The 15,147-nt window shown below is 45.3% G+C and overlaps 1 protein-coding gene across 1 annotated transcript in view; it reads left to right on the forward strand.

Annotated features, from left to right (window-relative positions):
* tmem108 (transmembrane protein 108) overlaps positions 1 to 15,147 on the forward strand; it is a 65,806-nt gene that overhangs the window by 27,276 nt on the left and 23,383 nt on the right. The gene's annotated exons all lie outside the window — the stretch shown is intronic.

Raw genomic sequence — 15,147 nt, forward strand, 5'->3', positions numbered from 1 at the left:
ATTTGTTAAACATAAATTGTGTTGTCTTTCAACCACTCTTGCCTGCTTTAAAGTGAAATTTGAATGAGCCAGCACCCTTTACCAGTAATACATTCCTTTTTATTGTGCTAAACTTATTCCATGCTGCATTGAGTTCTGTGCTAAAACCTTGAAGACAGTAAAGAAGTTCCTAGCCTCCTGCATGCTTGTCTGTGGTGTGGACCTTCAGTAATGTTCCCTTGCAGTTGGAGATTAGTTTACCCCGCTAGTGCTTGTTCTCAGAACCTGTCAGACGGTGCAGAGAGACAGACACCAACGGGGTTAGCTGTCACACACAGCTGCAGACGGAGACAGGGAGGAGTGACAGGCGTCAGGCCCGCCGCACGTTGACTGTCAGATCGTTCGAGGACACACACGTCCGTGGTCTTACAGGAAGTCTCATTCGTTGACACACACACACACATGCACATACACATACACTGCATTCAGAAAGTATTCAGGTGCCTTGACTTTTTCCACATTTTGTTACATTACAGCCTTATTCTAGAATGGATAAAATACAAATATTTCCTCATCAATCTATACACAATACTCCATTAAGACAAAGCGAAAATAGGTTTTTAGATTTTTTTGCTAATTTATTTACAATAAAAAACTGAAATACCTTCTTTACAAGTATTCCGAACCTTTGCTATGAGACTCGAAATTTAGCTCATGCATCCTGTTTCCATTGATCATGCTTGAGATGTTTCTACAACTTGATCCATCTGTGGTAAATTCAATTGATTGGACATGATTTGGAAAGGCACACACCTGTCAATATAAGGTCCCACAGTTGACAGTGCATGTCAGAGCAAAAACCAAGGCATGAGGTCGAAGGAATTGTCCGTAGAGGTCTGAGACAGGATTGTGTCGAGGCACAGATCTGGAGAAGGGTACCAAAAAATGTCCACAGCATTGAAGGTCCCCAAGAACACAGTGGCCTCCATCATTCTTAAATGGAATAAGTTTGGAAAAATCAAGACTCCTAGAGCTGGCGGCCCGGCCAAACTGAGCAATTGGGGGCCTTGGTCAGGGAGGAGACCAAGGACCCGATGGTAACTCTGTGGAGATGGGAGAACATTCCAGAAGGACAACCATCTCTGCAGCACTCCACGAATCAGGCCTTTATAGTAGAGTGGCCAGAAAGAAGCCACTCCTCAGTAAAAGTCACGACAGCCTGCTTGGAGTTTGAAAAAAGGCACCTAAAGGACTCTCAGACCGTGAGAAACAAGATTCTCTGGTCTGATGAAACCAAGATTGAACTCTTTGGCCTGAATGCCAAGCCTCACGTCTGGAGGAAATCTGGCACCATCCCTACGTTGAAGCATGGTGGGGGCAGCATCATGCTGTGGGGATGTTTTTCAGCGGCAGGGACCGGGAGACTAGTCAGGATCAAGGGAAAGATGAACTGAGCAAAGTACAGAGAGATCCTTGATGAAAACCTGCTCCAGAGCACTCAGGACCTCAGACTGATGCAAAGGTTCACCTTCCAACAGGACAATGACCCTAAGCACACAGCCAAAACAACACAGGAGTGGCTTCGGGACAAGTCTCTGAATGTCCTTGAGTGGCCCAGCCAGAGCCCCGATTTGAACCCGATCTAACATCTCTGGAGAGACCTGAAAAGAGCTGTGTAGCGCAATCCCCATCCAACCTGACAGAGCTTGAGAGGATCTGCAGAAAACAATGGGAGAAAATCAGCAAATACAGGTGTGCCAACATTGAGGCGTCATACCTAGGGCTGTGGCGGTCACGAAATTTCATCAGCCGGTGATTGTCAAGTGATTGTCAGTCAAATAACTGTTGGGCTCACAGTTATTGACCGTTAATTAACATAAACACATTTAGCCTCTCCCGGCTTCCACACATAACCTACAAGCCACTGATGCAGACCTTTGGAACATCTACATTTAAAAAGTCTAATAAATCCATGTAATAATAAATCCATTATTTATTTTAGACAGGTCTAAAAAAGCATGATATGAAGAAAATGTCGTCTATTTCTGAAGATCAAAATAGTATACTCTGAGTTGTCCTTATGTTAGGTCTAGAGGTCGCCCGATTAATCGGAATGGCTGACTAATTAGGGCCGATTTCAAGTTTTCATAACAATCGGTAATCGGTATTTTTGGCCACCGATTTGCCTATTTTTTTTAGTCTTTTTTTTTTACACCTTTATTTAACTAGGCAAGTCAGATTAAGAACACATTCTTATTTTCAATGACGGCCTAGGAACGGGGGTTAACTGCCTTGTTCATGGGGGATTCGGGGATTCGTTTTTGCAACCTTCCGGTTACTAGTCCAACGCTCTAACCACCTGCCTTACATTGTACTCCACGAGGAGCCTGCATGGCAGGCTGACTACCTGTTACGCGAGGGCAGCAAGAAGCCAAGGTAAGTTGCTAGCTAGCATTAAACTTATCTTATAAAAAACTATCAGTCTTAACATAATCACTAGTTAACTACACATGGTTGATGATATTACTAGTTTATCTAACGTGTCCTGCGTTGCATATAATCGATGCGGTGCCTGTTAATTTCTCATCGAATCACAGCCTACTTCGACAAACGGGTGATGATTTAACAAGCGCATTTGCGAAAAAAACACTGTCGTTGCACCAATGTACCTAACCATAAACATCAATGCCTTTCTTTAAAATCAATACACAAGTATATATTTTTAAACCTGCATATTTAGTTAATATTGCCTGCTAACATGAATTTGTGTCACTTCTCTTGCGTTCCGTGCAAGCAGTCAGGGTATATACAGCAGTTTGGGCCGCCTGGCTCATTGCGAACTGTGTGAAGTCAATTTATTCCTAACAAAGGCCGTAATTAATTTGCCAGAATTGTACATAATTATGACATAACATTGAAGGTTGTGCAATGTAACAGGAATATTTAGACTTAGGGATGCTACCCATTAGATAAAATACGGAGCGGTTCCGTATTTCACTGAAATAATAAATGTTTCGTTTTCAAAATGATAGTTTCCGGATTCGACCATATTAATGACCAAAGGCTCGTATTTCTGTGTGTTATTATGTTATAATTAAGTCTATGATTTGATATTTGATAGAGCAGTCTGACTGAGCGATGGTAGGCAGCAGCATGCTCGTAAGCATTCATTCAAATAGCACCTTTGTGCGTTTTGCCACCAGCTCTTCACAATTCTTCAAGCATTGCGCTGTTTATGACTTCAAGCCTATCAACCCCCGAGATTAGGCTGGTGTAACCCATGTGAAATGGCTAGCTAGTTAGCGGGTGCGCGCTAATAGCGTTTCAAACGTCACTCGCTCTGAGACTTGGAGTAGTTGTTCCCCTTGCTCTACATGGGTAACGCTGCTTTGAGGGTGGCTGTTGTCGATGTGTTCCTGGTTCGAGCCCAGGTAGGAGCGAGGAGAGGGACGGAAGCTATACTGTTACACTGGCAATACTAAAGTGCCTATAAGAACATCCAATAGTCAGAGGTATATGAAATACAAATGGTATAGAGAGAAATAGTCCTAGAATTCCTACAATAACTACAACCTAAAACTTCTTACCTGGGAATATTGAAGACTCATGTTCAAAGGAACCACCATCTTTCATATGTTCTCATGTTCTGAGCAAGGAACTTAAACATTAGCTTTTTTACATGGCACATATTGCACTTTTACTTTCTTCTCCAACACTTTGTTTTTGCATTATTTAAACCAAATTGAACATGTTTCATTATTTATTTGAGGCTAAATTGATTTTATTGATGTATTATATTAAGTTAAAATAAGTGTTCATTCAGTATTGTTGTAATTGTCATTATTACAAATAAATAAATATTGTTTTAAAATCGGCCGATTAATCGGCATCCGGGTTTTGGTCCCCCAATAATCGGTATCGTATCAGCGTTGAAAAATCATAATCGGTCGACCTCTAGTTAGGTCCTGATCTGCCTGTGCCAAATGGCTTTGGGCGACACTAGTTCATTTAGCAGACATAATTTGCTTAGAATTTCGTGGCATTATTTTCTAGTATAAAGAATAAAATTTAACAAAGCGGAATAAAATAGAAAGGATATTTTCTCCAAACGATTTGAGGGAGTGAGCACATATTCTGTGTTGAGCGGTTAACAAAGAAATAGGTATCCCTATATGCTTAATTTAGAGTTGTTAATGTAACTTTAGTTGCCCTACAAACGTTGGGCTATATGATTCGATTTTTAATACATTGTAAGGCTGCATGAGGTGACTCTAATGAAAGGCTTGAGCTCTGCTTTGCATCAGTCACTCATTCACAATTTGACAAGCACTTGATAATGCCTAGAATTTCTCAGCGGCATCCTCTTTGTGTGGCTTTAATGCACCCTAAAAAAATCCATGCCTTTTTCAGCCAGTGGCCGTTGTGTGCGATCCATCACCTTCACTTCTCACAGGCTACAAGTGAAGACAGACACATCGGGGACGCAATTGCAGGTGTACTTATTCAATTCCGAGGTGCATATTGAAGATATTGGAATAACTGTCCACATTTACTTTTCGTCAGCCAACAAAATGAGTAGGCCTACCGAACAGCAAAAGGACTAGCCTATGTCAATCTACTATCCCCCATAGTACAAAGGTCGACCTATTGTATTTTGAGCGAGAAATAAATATTCCAAACACATGCTGGGACAGTTGTAGGATGCGATAGACAGCCTACTACCATGTGCGCAATGTGGCTGACGCAACAGATAAGAATGTTTAGCTTAAAATGTTGATAAACTATTAGGCTATTTCTTCACATTATAAGCGCAGCAATGCACACATGGTAGTAGGCTATAAGCGCCAATGTTCCATTAGAGGAAAACACCATTATCAAAAGTGACCGCAAATGCAATTATGCATGTAATCCTTTTATTATAAAGGTGTTTTTATAGTGGAAATTATCATCCCCAAACCTAAAACTCACTCGCTGCTTATGTATGCCAGTTAGGCTCTACACCTCTTGTAAAGCGGATTAATGTGCTTCATTTTAAGAAGTTATTTAGCCACTTTAGTTGTGATGCAAACCTTATCAAAACATATAGGCCTATGGGCTAGTGTCACTTTCTGACCAGTATGAGGGTTATTTTGTTAGTGTAGGCTGGTCAGGACGTGGCAGAGGGTATTTGGTTTATGTGGTTCGGGGTGTGTGTATTATGTAGAGGGTAGTTGATTTATGTATTCCGGGGTTTTTTGGTCACTGCTCTATGTTAGTCTATTTCTATGTTCTTTCTAGTTAGTCTGTTTTCTATGTTTACTTAATTGGGGTGTGGACTCTCAATTGAAGGCAGGTGTTGTCTAGTTGCCTTTGATTGAGAGTCCTATATATTAGGGTATGTTTGTGTTTGTAATTTGTGGGAGGTTGTCACTTGAATTGCTGTCTTGTGCCTTCAAGTCTGTCTTCGTCGTCCATCGTTTTGTTTTGTTTGTAGTAGTGTTTTCATTAAAGTTAATTATGAGCACTCAACCCGCTGCGCCTTGGTCCATTCCTGACGACCGCCGTTACAGAACCTCCCACCAAATCCGGACCAAGCAGCGGAGGAAGGAGCAACAGGTGGACTTAGTGGAGCAAAGGGAATTTGAGTTGGACCAACGGGAGAAATGGACATGGGAACAGATTATGGCCGGAGAGGGCCCATGGAAAAAATGGAGCGAAGACCGGGAACGCTACAGGGGAACACGACTGGCTATTAAGCCAGAGAGGCAGCCCCAATAATTTTTTTTGGGGGGGCACACGGGTAGTTTGGCAGGGCCAGGATTGAGCCGCAAGCCAAATCCCCGTGCTTATTGGGGGCAGCCTAGTATTAGTCAGGTCCCGTGCGTTGGAGTGAGGTGCACGGCGTTGAGGCCTAGTATTCACAGGCCGGTTTGCGCAGTACCTGCGCCCCGCATTTGTCAGGGGAAAGCGGGCATCCAGCCAGGAAGGGTGGAGCCAGTACTGCGCTCGAGACCGCCAGTGCGCCTTCAGGGTCCAATATATCCTGTTCCCGCTCCACGCACTAGCCCTAAGGTGTGTGTTTCAAAGCTGGCATATCCAGTACCAGCACCAGGCTTCCAGTGCGTCAGCCCAGTCCAACCCGTCCTGTTCCCGCTCCACGCACTAGCCATAAGGTGTGTGTTTCCAGGCTGGCATATCCGGTACCAGCACCACGCATCAGGCTTCCAGTGCGTCAGCCCAGTCCAGTACGTCCTGTTCCCACTCCACGCACTAGCCCTAAGGTGCGTGTCTCCAGTATGGTACCTCCATTACCAGCACCACGCACCAGGTTTCAGTGCGTCAGCCCAGTCCAGCACGTCCTGTCCATGTTCCTCGTACTAGCCATGTGGTGCGTGTCCTTAGTCTGGCACGTCCTAAGCCAGCCCCACGCACCAGGCCTTCCGGCAACAGTGCCTCGTCCAGAACTTCCGGCAACAGTGCCTCGTCCAGAGCTTCCGGCGACAGTTCCCCGGAGAGAGACGGCCCACTGTTCGGAACCAGGTGAGACGGCCCACTGTTCAGAGCCGAGTGAGTCTGGCTACAGTCCAGAACTTCTGGCAACAGTGCCTCGTCCAGAACTTCCGGCAACAGTGCCTCGTCCAGAACTTCCGGCAACAGTGCCTCGTCCAGAACTTCCGGCAACAGTGCCTCGTCCAGAACTTCCGGCAACAGTGCCTCGTCCAGAGCTTCCGGCGACAGTGCCCCGGAGAGAGACGGCCCACTGTTCGGAACCAGGTGAGACGGCCCACTGTTCAGAGCCGAGTGAGTCTGGCTACAGTCCAGAACCAAGTGAGTCTGTCTACAGTCCAGAGCTCCTAGAGTCTTCCTACAGTCCAGAGCTCCTAGAGTCTTCCTACAGTCCAGAGCTCCTAGAGTCTTCCTACAGTCCAGAGCTCCTAGAGTCTTCCTATAGTCCAGAGCTCCTAGAGTCACCCTACAGTCCAGAGCTCCTAGAGTCACCCTACAGTCCGGGGTCGACAGAGAGGGACATCACTGTAGAGACAGTTTATGAGGGGAGTGAGCCAGGGGTGGAGTGGGGTCTGCGTCCAGCTCCTGAGCCACCTCCTGAGAGGGGAGTATTGGGGTTAGGGGGGGGGTGTTGCAGGAGCACCGTCGGTGACGGTGGCCACCCTCCCTTCCCTCCCATGTACTTTTGGGGATCTATTAGTGTTTTGGGGGTTAGTTGTTGTTGTTTTTTTTGTGTGTGAGGTGCATCCGGGGTCTGCACCTTTGGGGGGGGGGGGTAATGTCACGTTCTGACCAGTATGAGGGTTATTTTGTTAGTGTAAGCTGGTCAGGACGTGGCAGAGGGTATTTGGTTTATGTGGTTCGGGGTGTGTGTATTATGTAGAGGGTAGTTGATTTATGTATTCCAGGGTTTTTTGGTCACTGCTCTATGTTAGTCTATTTCTGTGTTCTTTCTAGTTAGTCTGTTTTCTATGTTTAGTTAATTGGGGTGTGGACTCTCAATTGAAGGCAGGTGTTGTCTAGTTGCCTTTGATTGAGAGTCCTATATATTAGGGTGTGTTTGTGTTTGTAATTTGTGGGAGGTTGTCACTTGAATTGCTGTCTTGTGCCTTCAAGTCTGTCTTCGTCGTCCATCGTTTTGTTTTGTTTGTAGTAGTGTTTTCATTAAAGTTAATTATGAGCACTCAACCCGCTGCGCCTTGGTCCATTCCTGACGACCGCCGTTACAGCTAGGCTACATGAGGTGTGCGACTAAGATTTGAAAAAGTCGCAAAAAAAGGCATTGTTTCTTATGCAGGGCATCATTCACAAGTGATAATATATAATGTGATAGGCTAATATTGTCACCCATCAGACTATTCTTTACATATACTAAATAATAAATGTGTGAAATTTGTTTCGATTTAGAATGGACCATTATCATGGACCTGTATTGAAACCGGGTCAGCGGTACAAAATACATGTCATCTATGCACTTAAATAGTGAATGGAGGACACTTTCCCCGTGGTTTATTTTCATGCCAGCCAGATACGCTATACTCCTGTTGTAAATATATATAACAATGTGCTTAATATTAGGAAAGTTGAGAAATAAATGTAGTAGGCCTAGCCTATAGAAAGCTGATCCTCCTAATTTTAGTAGAGGCCATCACTGTTTTCTCCCGCAATTGCATAGCCTATTGAAATATTGTGCAACATGAGCTCATGGGCTCTCATGAAGTGTTTGGTAAGATTTTCGAATACATTTGCATTGATGTCAGAGTGATTAGTGGGACAATAGAGTGCTGAGTACCAGGCAGTTAGCAAGTTTGGTAGGCTACTAATGACCATCAGCAGCATCAGAGCTTGGAGAAGCCTAATTACCGTGACTAAACAGTCACATGGAATTTGACTGCCTTCATGAGTCGTGACCGCCGGTGTGGCGGTAATATGGTCACCACAACAGCCCTAGTCATACCCAAGAAGATTTGAGGCTGTAATCGCTGCCAAAGGTGCTTCCATCAAAGTACTGAGTAAAGGGTCTGAATACTTATGTAAATGTAATATTTCCGTTTTTTTATTTTTTATACATTTGCATATAAAACATTTTTTTTTTTACTGTTTTTGCTTTGTCATTATGGGGTATTGTGTGTAGATTGATGAGGGAAAAATACAATTTAATCCATTTTAGAATAAGGCTATAACGTAGTCAAGGGGTCTAAATACTTTCCAAATGCACTGTATACACACACATTACCCCTACTGATGTCAGCCACACTCATCACTCTGCGTAGAGGCTACTGATGAGGTGGTCTCTTCTATTTGACCCCTAAACAGGTCAAATAGCAGACAATACATTATAATAAAATGTGTGAAGAAGTTCAGGAGTCTAACCAGAGGCTGACATATATTTTCTCTTTAGGACATCCTTGTGATTCCATGATTTGGTATCACCAGACAGTTATGTAGAATCAACTGCACTTTGCAAAGAGAATTTTTCTGTGATGTTTGGTGCTGTGATGTTAAAGTCCCAGAAGTGGTGCATGTCCTAGTATGAATCTTTTTTAAGCATTGCTGCTGTACATGTCAGCTAATGATCGGTTCTGAGCGTCATCAATCTTGTCTATGGAAGATAGAGAGCGAGATAGAGAGAGAGCAAGAAAGAAGGCGGCCGTAGGGATGACAGTAGGAGTTCTAAAGGAGAGAAGACCAAGGGGAGATGGGAGATGGAGTGTTATACGGCAACTTTAAACCATGTTTACCGCTATAAGATCAGATCATAGTGAAGCGCTATCACAACCTCTCCCACTCACAAACCTCTCACAGTAGGTTTGTGAGTGGAAGCAGTCCACTGCAGATACTCCGTCACCCACAGCCCCCCCCCCACTAGCTAAGAACCAAGCTTGAGGAACATAGCATAGAAACTACCGGGCTTATGCAGCTAACCAAGCCTCAAATGTCAACTCTAGCTCAAGCTCAACACCCAAAACAGTCAGCCGACTGTTGCATACGAAGTACAACACCTACACCAAACCGCTGGGTTGTTGCTTAAAGGATATTCAAAGGATATTCAGCCGTTTTCACAGCTGAGCAGCCTGACGTGGCCCAGTGCGGACACTGGACAGCCAGGCGTTGGATAGATCAAGGGTAAATGGTTACATGCTTGCTCGTTATCTCCTACTAAGGTCTCATTGAGCGCCTAGTCAAATAATAAATTTTCTGACATGTCTGTCTGGCAGATCTAGCCAACGCTATGAACTTTAACGATTAGACAATCTGGATGTAAGGGGGCTCATCTTGAACTAGACTAGAGCTGAAACGGTTGCCCTTTGCTTCAGAAATCTTTACACAAGGGACAAGAGGAAACACCATCTGTTCTAATCGCATGTTGATGCGTTTGTTAAAGGTTGAGAGCTGTTGGAAGCGTCCGTCTTCTGATTCCTTTAGTTATTTGTCTGGATATTTGAATTATTTCTCTCCTCTTTTCTTCCCTCTGGAACTTCATCTTTCACTTGGATGGGAGAAATGAAGTAGGTTAGATTATCAACATAATACTTATTCCCTTCATCATGAATCGACCGATACAGCATGAACGATGGGGGGAATAAAGCAAAAGAGAGCAAAATACCTTACAATAAGCACAGCAAGTTCTCCAATAGAGTGATTCTCTAGCTATATCATTCGGAGAGCGTTTTGCAGACAAAATATACTGCAGCAATAAGGCCCGAGGAGGTGTGGTATATGGCCAATATACTACAAACCCCCAAGGTGCCTTATTACTATTATAAACTGGTTACCAACGTAATTAGAGCAGTAAAAATACATGTTTTGTCATACCCCGTGGTATGCATTTAGGACTCAAACCACCCAGTTTATAATTATACTTTTTCATCTCGACCAAAGCAGACTGCTTTTTTGTGGATGTTGTTTATTTTTTAGTGCGCCACCCTCTGCCCCCATGGGAGCCGTCTTATTACAAGCCTCCCTTTGGTGATCAAAGATGAAGATATTAAGATCAGACGACTCTATGGTGTTGGTGCGGTGGGGCAGCTGTAAAATTCCACTGCTAGCTAGGCTATTCCCACAGGGAGCCTCATATCAGACACAAGTGTTTGCTAGCCTATATAGCGATGCTAATAGCTAGCTCCTACCCAGGCTCTCTGTCTTTCGATGTTGTCATTCTGCCTTTTGCTGAGCTATAATACACTCATGTTCACTTCACTCCTGTCTAGTGTATTCTCAGAAGTAGATTTGACTCTGAAATACTTCACTTTAAATGCTCCTGTCTTCACACCCTCCAGGGTGCATGCTGTGCCTACCGATTCAGGGACAGACTACTGAGTCTCCATCACAAATGGCACCCTATTCCCTACATAGTGCAGAGGGCTCTGGTCAAAGGTAGTGCACTACGCAGGGAGTAGGGTGCCATTTGGGAGGCTACCAGACACTCCAGGAAATTCTGACAGGCGTCATCACGCTTTGTGTAAAGTGGTGAATTTAGGTGTCAACCCGCGCTCTCTATTTTTCTGTGGTATTACTTTCTTAGTGATTGTGACAGGCGTAGCGGGACGTGGTGCGATGCTAGCTTCACTTTACTGTTAGTCAGCAGCACCAGCACAACACAGCAGCAGTCAATCGTATCATTACTGTCTGCAGGGTCACACAAGGACAGAGACGAGGTGGAGGAGAGGGAGATGGAGAGAGGGGGAGAAAGACGGGGATAGAGAGAGATGAAAGAGAAGGGAGAAAGAGAGACCGATCGAGGGAGAGAGAGAAAGGAGAGAGATATTTACGACTGAGACGCTGCCAGAGAGAGAGACGCCCTGCATCCCGATCTCTGTCTTTACCGCTCGTCCCAGGAACTCCAAAGGGACTGAAGGCATGTTTGTGAAAATACATTTTCCTTTTAAATGACAGCTATGCTATGGCTGGATGCTTGGCGTCTCAGATTAATATCAGAGATTGATAATAGGACTAGCACACTGAGTGTATGTGTGTGTGTCTGTGCACCCTTACCTATATCTCTTTATATCTATATATCCCATTATTGGTGTTGGCAATGTGCCTGCAGATCATTGCGATCGTTTGCCATTCTGTGGCATGCAGTGGGTCTGTTATTCAGTCAGTCAGTTAGTCAGGGAGGGTTGACCCCTGATGTAACGGTAACTCGGAGTGACCCTCCCATGACCCCATATGTGTGTGTCACCTTATGGCCCCTGTACTAAAGTGTGTGTTCCAGACAAACTGCAGCCCGTGTCACTCACAATGGCACCCTGTTCACTGTATAGTGACACTGTCCGTCTACACTCTGGGGGAGCCCCATCCTTCCCAATTTAATGCCCTATTACCCTGCTTGGTCATCTTATTAAATCAGCTTTGTGGCTAACCATAATACTATTTGAAGTCTATGGGAGCTGTACCATACAATAGAATAAAACTTTATTGTCCATCCAGGATTACAAGTTTTCTTTGGCATCCCCTTACACATATATTCTCACATAACACACATTTAAACCACTCAACACTTCATACTGCATAACCTAAAAAGATAGAGGACATTGATACATTTACTCACAACTGACCGCTACCCTGCACTGTTAAAATAGAGAAATAGATAAGTGCTTATACCGATGCAATTTATGTTGCATTTAGTCGTCCAACAGCACAAGGAACGAATGAATGTTTGAACACGTTCTTCTTGGCCATGGGCATTCTGAAGCGCCGGCCAGAGGGAAGCTCTCGGACGTGAGGGTGTGGGTGGGAGGGGTCGTCAACGACAGCCAGTGCCTTCCCTTTTGGTTGCCTGGTGGAACAGACCGCTCAACTGTGCCTGTGGTCCACCGATTACTTTGCCGGCTGTGTTTACTGTTCTGGTCAGTTTGCTTTTCCTCCTCACGCTCAGATTGCCATACCAGACTGTCATATCGAACGTGAGGATGCTCTCCACCAGACTGCTGTACAACTTCTCCAGAACATCCCTTCAACCCTTCAATTTCCTGATTAAAACAGTCGCTGGCATGCTTTTAAAAAAAATACATTCTGCATTCTCTGTAAAGCTCAGCTTGTAATCAATTTGTGTCCCTAGATATTTAGAACACTCATCCACCTCCACTGGTTGCTTGTTCAGAGAGAGTTGTTGGGACATTGGCAGGTCGTTGCCATTGATGATCAGCTCCTTTGTCTTGTCCACATTAATGTGGAAGGCAATTGACCGGCACCATTCTTGAAGGTTGTTGGCCTATTTGAAATAGCTGTCCCCATCTGACGTAGCATTTTTTTTTAAAATAGTCCCACCACAGCCATGTCATCTGCGTTCTTGAAAAGGCTCACACTGTTTCCTTTGGGTCTTCGTCTTGTTAGTGTAGATAGAGAACAACAGCGGTGAAAGGACACACCCCTGGGGCGCCCCTGTGTACAGGGTCAGTTCATCAGAGAGGGCCCCATTCAGGAGAACCCTCTGTGTACAGGGTCAGTTCATCAGAGAGGGCCCCATTCAGGAGAACCCTCTGTGTACAGGGTCAGTTCATCAGAGAGGGCCCCATTCAGGAGAACCCTCTGTGTACAGGGTCAGTTCATCAGAGAGGGCCCCATTCAGGAGAACCCTCTGTGTACAGGGTCAGTTCATCAGAGAGGGCCCCATTCAGGAGAACCCTCTGTGTACAGGGTCAGTTCATCAGAGAGGGCCCCATTCAGGAGAACCATCTGTGTACAGGGTCAGTTCATCAGACAGGGCCCCATTCAGGAGAACCCTCTGTGTACAGGGTCAGTTCATCAGAGAGGGCCCCATTCAGGAGAACCCTCTGTGTACAGGGTCAGTTCATCAGAGAGGGCCCCATTCAGGAGAACCCTCTGTGGGCGGTCAGTTAAAAAGTCCTTGATCCAACCTGCGAGGCCACCATTGACGTTCAGGTCCAGTACTCATTTCAGCAGTGTGTGCATTTGCATTGTATTGAAAGCTGAACTAAAATCAATAAATATAATGTGTGCATATGATTTAGCATGTTGAAAGTGACTAGGTCAAGGTCAGGGTACTATCCTACAGTCCCCCTCTGTGCCTTACAGGCAAACTGTAGCGGGTCCAGTTGACAGGGTGGACAGGGTAAGGTGCTTCCTGACAACCCTCTCCATGCATTCGGCCAGCAGTGGCATGAGGGCAACAGGTCGAAAGTCATTTGGTGATTAAGCACCGGTGCAATGGTCGACAGCTTCCAGGAGTTTGGCACTGTGCAGGTGCTCAGCGGGACCTTGGTCACAGTTCCCCTGATGAGTGGTCTTAGTCAGAGGACAGGCTTGGCTAGTGATTCATGGGGAGGATGAACATGTTGTTGTTGCAGTTTCTCCCTAACTTTCCTTTCTACTGCAGGCAAGTGCCGCTGTGGCTTTTACTGAGTGGAGGCAAGTGAGTGAGTAAGAGACCCATTCAGGTTGAGGTGTGTGTGTGTGTGTGTGTGTGTGTGTGTGTGTGTGTGTGTGTGTGTGTGTGTGTGTGTGTGTGAGGTTATGAGAGCTCAGCTGGCAGAGTCAGCCTGAGGAGCAGACCACACACACACACACACACACTAAACAGGTGCCCACTCACTATTCTGCCACGCTCCATGTCACACGCATTGCTTTTGGCAGGTGTGTCATCTCTGGTGCTACACTGCTCTGCCTTGCATTACTGATGTTAACTTGGCCTCTAACCCAGGAAGAGGAATGGGAATTGACAGCCGCAGCTCCGTGAATGTGGAACAGGGTTGTAACGGTTGTGTTTTATGGCGGTGGTGTCTCTTGGTGATTCATGTTCGTGCAGAGGCATTTTGCGCACTAATTACTGTGGCTGTTACGACACGCTTCTTGTACGATTAGGACAGTTGCTACATATGAGCCACTTATGAGGGGACTATAGCAACGTTATAAAACAGCCGTTTCTACTCCTTTCCATCCATTTACTCTAAAGGGTGGTGACTGGTTTTGGAGATGTGCAGACAGACACACAGACAGACAGACAGACAGACAGACAGACAGTACAGCACAGTATGTGAGAATCCCCAATGATTATGTAAGAGACTCATGTAGCCAGACCAGTTAGTCAGTGAGGGTGACAGGAAGTAATGATGGGGGGGACTTGGTGGCGCAGATTGATGACCCACGCAGCCGACACCAACTGCCACCAGCCTGCATGACACAGCAACCGCAACTCATCATGCCATCAGGGCCGTGGTCGGCAGCGTCCACTCACAGCACTGACGGTGACTCAGCACCATAGCATCCTGCAGATACACATTTGGCGTGGTGGAGAGGAGCAATAGGATACTGAAGAACCAATACTTTCTTTCTATCGAGCTTGTGGTAAATACCTGGTGCTATATCATCAGGGACCGTTATTGGAGAAAATCGATACTGTAGTAAACATTACATTTGTTTTGTCTGACTGGCCAGCCAATTAAGTGATCGCAGCGGCACTCGAGGGGCACCAACAACCAATCGGCTGCTCCGTGGTTGAGTCACTGCTCACTGGCCACAGCTGTTGTTGTGGCTCATGCTTGAAGAATAAGTGTTATTTGTTTCATAATGGAATTGTTCATTGTAATCAGGCCCCTGGTCTATTTCCCATTGGGGATCAGCCTCAGCAGGGTCTTACTTGAATTCCTGTTATGAAAGCCCAGCAGCCTTTGGTCTACTGTGAGGTCACTAATAGGACAAGTAAGACTGTGGGGAGGA

This window comes from Salmo trutta, chromosome 6 (genome assembly GCF_901001165.1).
Source record: "Salmo trutta chromosome 6, fSalTru1.1, whole genome shotgun sequence".
Classification (NCBI taxonomy): Eukaryota; Metazoa; Chordata; class Actinopteri; order Salmoniformes; family Salmonidae; genus Salmo; species Salmo trutta.